Genomic DNA, 6,000 nt, shown 5'->3' with positions numbered 1-6,000 from the left:
GCGAATCTGGCTTTTCAATGTATTATTTGTGTATGTGGCTTTTTCAGTGTATTCTATGTGGATCTAGGTTGTTTTACTGTATTTTATGTGGATCTGTTTTTTCAATGTTTTTTATATTGTTCTGGCTCCACGGTGATTGTGTGATACATGCACATACCAGTGGCATGGCCTAGCTGGTCACGCCGCTTTTTGCACGTGCACCTTTGGCCTGCGCATGGTCTCGGCTCTTTCCCATATCTACAGATATTTTGGGGGTCTTTACCTTTGACTGGTTGGCAACCCCTTTTCTAGAAGGTGCTAGTTAAATGTTAAGTAGAATCTGATTGGTTGCTATGGGCAACATCTCCATTTCTAGAAACTCTCACTTTAGTAAATATACCCCAAGTCTTTTTGAGAATAATGTAGTGTAAAAAAAATAAAATAATTGAAAGTGTATGTATGACTAAAATGTAAACATAACACTGCTCAGATTTGCTCTTATCTCAAGTAATATGGATTCCTTTTTGCGTTGGTTGATATTTTTCTACCTCACTAAAAGTCCTGGTGTTAAACTAGAACTAATTGTCACCTTTTGCTTGTGGTGCATTTGACAAGGTGATAAAGCTTATTATAACTGTCTCTGTCTCTGTCTCGAACCATCCTCATAAATGTAAGCAGACAATTACAAGACTGTAAAAACCCTCCAGGGAGAAAATCACCTGCAGAGATGTCTTATTGCTTGAGTGATTCTAGGAAGCAGAATCAATATTTTTACAATGGAATAGAAAAACAAAAAAAACAAAACAAAAAAAAAACAACTGCTCTGGCAATTCAGCTTTTCAACAAAACACAACAGGTGCTCATATCACAGAACCACTAATGTGATTTTGGAAATATTGGGTGATGTGTACAATAGAAAAGTATCTATAATTGTTATTTTAAAATATATATATATATTTTTCATCACATTAATGCAATTTGTCTTGTATATAGATAACAAATATTGCGTTATTTAAAAGAGCTACTTAGAAAAATCACAAGAACTAATGTATTACTCCATGAAATAAGCTAGTAGAAACCTTACAGTACAGTTGTTCAAGTTGTGAAATGTTTTTTTTTGTATTAAATTATACACAGCACATATCCTGTCAGTAAGCCTGATGAATGATAACACAGAGAGTTTTCAAAACGTAAATGGCATTTAATAACATGCAGTTGCTGGATAGACCCAATTCTGACCGCCAGAATCCCGACAGAGACGACACCAGTATCCCGGCAGATAAATGATGGTTAATGTTAGGTTTAGGGTTGGGGGTTAGGGTTAGGCACTAGGGGGAGGGTTAGGCTGCGGGATGGAAGGGTTAGGGTTAGGCTGAGGAGAGGGAGGGTTAGGAGTTAGTGTAGGGGTACTTACCTTTGGGCATCTGGATTCTGACTGTCAGGATGCCGCTATCTGTATTCTGACCACCGGCATTCCAACAGGCAGGATCCCGTACCCAAACCTGTCAAACATATCAGGTTTATATAATGGAGATACCAAAAGCATTAGAAAATTGATACATTATACATCTATTCTATCCAAAAATATATTGCAATACAATCTTATGTGGCACTGAGATTCTTATATCACACATGCATTGAATTTACTATTGCACATATATGTACTGAATGACTTCATTTATGAAAAAAATGTATTTCAATTAAAAGTGCAAGAAATAAGATAAATACAAAATATGTCTGTTAGACACATGTATTTGTCTGCTGGTGACACACAGGAATGCATGCATACAAGCCTTTCCGCATATTGGGGGTGGGGGACTTTACAATAAAAAATGCATAAATATTAATGATAGCTGTGCAGTGAAGAATATCAGAACAGTACTTAAATTGAGCCAAGTAATCAAAAGTTCTATATAAATAAGATAAAAACATTCACCAAGCCTTTCAAAATTCCCTGGGAAAGTAGGTTAATTTCTTATAATGCAAATCAGCAGCACACTGCCTGTTCAGTAGCTTGCTATGCCCAGCACGAATGGGATGCTAGGCACAGCACAAAAAATGATTCTGCAGCTAAAGAAGAATGGAATTCAAATGGCAAGATAAATGAGGACAGATAGGACTTGGTAACAAGGGGATTTGTATCTGGAACACGGTGGATTGTAATAGAAAATACATATAAACATTTGGAAGAACTTGTTAACATGCATGCAATGTGAAAAGTCTTCTAAGGAGTGAAACCAGTTGAAAAATTCTGTCCTTTGCAATGATGCAAAAATAAATAAAAGTGATCAAAAAGGGGAAGAAAACAGTGAGCTTCACAGGGACAAATGCAGGATTTCTAGAGAAAGGTTGCCATGTCCGAACCATCAGAGCTGGCATTAGGGTGTAGTAGGTATTACGGCCGGCGGTTCAAATCCCGACAGCGGCAGCCCGGCAAGGGTGAAAATCCTGATCGTCCTAAGGTAAGTATCGCTAACCTAACTGTACCCCCTAACCCTCCCTTAGGGGTGCCTAACCCTAACCTCCCCCCCAAGTGCCTAACCCTAAACCCCCCCTAAGTGCCTAAACCTAACCCCCCTTCCCCGCAGCCTAAACCTAAGTCTCCCTGGGGGGGGGGTGCCTAACCCTAACCCTCCCAGAGGGTGCCTAACCCTAAGACCCCCCGGGAGCCCTAAAACCTAACCCTCCCCCCTGCGGCTATCCGCGCCCGGCATACCTTCGTTCGGTATGCCGGGCGTCGGTCTTCCGGCGTATGGTTAATGACAGGCATTGAGTTTTCGACGCCTGTCATTAGTACCACGCCAGGATTAGAGAGTCGGGAAGCCGGTGGTCAGTATTTAGAACGTCGACTTGCTGACTACATCCCCTGGCATTACCATCAAGCAAGGTCATTTTAGCCAGTGCATGTCTGCTCTCCAAGTCGGCTTCAAATACATAGGAAGACATACTTCCCAAATGTCCTTGCACTTGGGACTTAGGGCCTGATTCAGAGATGGACGCTAATGTAATCGCAACTGCGTTTTTGTACGCAACGCAGCTGCAAAAATATGCAATATCAGCAAAGTTCACCTGAGCATCAAGACACCCACTGCTGCCCTCTCACCTGCGTGCGACGACGCATACCTATGTAAACATCGGTAACATTGAAGCACATTGGCACCCATCTTACCCTTGTGGCAGGTGTAACCTGCCGCAGCCTTAAGTGCTTTTCTGACATGCCATCGCAGTGGCTAATTTATGCACGCCCATGTAACGGCGTTTAAACAGACAGGCACGCCTGTGTTTTTGTGACCACTCCCCAATACCTCCCCTAAACACTGGCTGTCAGTAACTCACTTAGCAATGGGTTCCTCTATGTGTGCGTAATCGCTATGCGATCACAGCGCACATGCAGTGCGGTGCATACACATGCACAATGGCAAACAATTGCTTGATCTGTGTGAAAATTTAATTAGTGTCCGTCTCTGAATCAGGGCTTTAGTTAGGACAATGTACTAACTAAGGGCCTGATTCAGCCTGATCCTGCGTATGCTAATTTCTAAAATGACGTCATGGGATGCGATCGCTCGCCAAGACAAAAGCACACCCACTTTGGCTGTGCGGGCGATCGCTCTGCGTATGCAGCCGCCCATCAGAGTATGTAGAGCCGCCCACTAGCACACGTCATCTCCTGGAAGTGTCTTAAAACATTGGTACATAGAGCACCATCGGAAGCTAACGCTGCACTTGCGGTTGCCTTACCCTACCACGATCACTGCGAGGACTTCAGTGTAAAAAACAGCCAAGTGACGTGAACTATGACGCTGCCTATTAATTATGCACGCCTTAAAACCGGCGTTGAAACAGCCAGGCACACCTGCGTTCGCACCTCCACTCCCCTGTTTCTAATGGACTGCCCATGTTACCACTCACAAACGGCCTCTTCTGTCACTCATTACACTGGCCTGTCTTTGCTGGGTATGCGATCGCAGAGAGTAGTTCGTGCACGCGCCGAACAAAGCGTGTGCATGCGCGTACGCAGAACATCGTGCCGCTTGCGAGCGCACGCATATAGTGAACGGGTCTGAATCAGGCCCTAAGTTCAAAAGTCACCCAAAATAAGGACTGCTTTAACAGAATGAGGACAGTTGGAAGCCTGTCCTCAGTGACATATATGCAAAGTGTGCAGTGCCAAAGTTTACTTACCTGTGCCACCCATGAGAGAGGAGATGACCCACTCGGAGACTGTCACGGGTCCCGTCCTTTCTTACGCTGCCCCTGTCTGTCTTTTCTCTCTGTTCTTGCAGCTTGTTTAGATTATGAAATATTGGGACCTTGTTTGAAGAATGGACAGGTGCATGGCATGTAATGGAAGGTCTTGTAATGTGTGAACTCAATAGACTTCAACCATCCTTGATGTCAAATCAAATGCACCTACTTTTAACATTTATGTATCTCTATCTGCTACCATCCCAATATAAAATGTATAGCTTTTAGAACTAATAAGGTATCCATAAATTTATTGCAATTAACCAACACTATAAACCAGGGGCATTACTAGCAGAGGCAGAACTAGGTATTTGAAGGCCCCATAGCAAAAGTTTGTAAGAACCTCCATGTACCACCCAATGATGAAAAATGTATATAACACATGTAACTTTGAAAAGGAAGATTGGCCCCCCCTCAGCTCTGGGCCCCATTGCAGCTGCACCCCTTATACCCATGGTAGTTACACCCATGCAGGTGCGTATGAAGAGGAGGGCGCCCGTGTTCACTCCCTGGCTGCCGTCAGCAAACTGACAGCAGCAGTAGACTCCGGGCACTAGAGTGTGCCCGGAGTCTACTGCACATTCGCAGTTCACCGGGAAAATATTGCTGCAGCCATTTTCCCGGCGATTGCCTACTGTGCATGCGTAAACCGCTATGAAAATAGCTGCGGCGGCCATTTTCCAGGCGTTTTCAGCAGCGCTACTCCATGGGACATCAGAAAGGTTAAGGGGCGTATCCACTAGGCAATTAAACTGAGCGATAGTACGATTATGACATCGTAATCGTGCAATCGCTCAGTAATCACCTGCAAATCGTGCAGTTAAATGTTAAAAACGACCAGCAATTCACATGCCCGCTGGTCGTTTTTAACTTCTATCATTGCCCGAACATGACGGTCAACCTGACGACCGTCCTCCAGGTTCGGGGATGATTGATGATTGATGTGCCTACACTGAATGTCTGAACATTCAGTGTATGCCTTTCACTCCTAGGGAGATGACGGCATGATTACGATGTCATAATCGTGCCGTCGTCCCTGCATCTTCTAATGGATATGCACCTTAAGTATGCACTGCACACCCTGCACCCATTATAAATTCACCCCTGCGCCCATGCTATAAACCATCTACTTAGGGCCTGATTCAGAGCCACTCGTAAGCGGCAGCTCGTTCGCTCCGAGCGATGTTTGCCCAACTGCGCATGCATACGGATCGTTATACGCATGCGCGAACCAGTCAGTGTGGCCGAAACTCATGTGCTCGCAAAATAGCGAATGCCTGCTAATTTGAGTGACAGAAAGAGGCGTATGTGGGTGGTAACAGGGGAAGGTGCTTGAAAATGGGGAGTGGAGATCCGATCGCAGGCGTGGTCAAAACGGGCGTTTTATGGGTGTGCATATTTAAAACAGCAGCGTCATTGACCACGTCACTGGGTTATTTTATAGCCAGAACTGCTCGCAAAATTGTGGTAGCAAAAAACAACCACAAGAATAGCGAGCAGTTCATACCCTGTTCGATGTACTCGATTAATCTAATAAATAGCGGACATGACGTAGGATGCAAGCGGACAGGGGGCGTATCTTTCAAAAAAACGAACGCAAGTTTTGTTCGCTCGTTCAGACATAGAGGCGTGAACAGACCGCAAACAGCGAACGGTTCATTTGAATAGCCACCCCTTGTTTTAGAACGAACGACCGCAAATAGCGAGTGGCTCTGAATGAGGGCCTTAGTTAGCTGAAACAACTAAAATGACCACACGGACGCAGACGGCATT

This window comes from Taudactylus pleione, unplaced genomic scaffold (assembly GCF_031769625.1).
Source record: "Taudactylus pleione unplaced genomic scaffold, aTauple2 ptg000095l, whole genome shotgun sequence".
NCBI lineage: Eukaryota > Metazoa > Chordata > Amphibia > Anura > Myobatrachidae > Taudactylus > Taudactylus pleione.
This window is presented reverse-complemented; position numbering follows the sequence as displayed.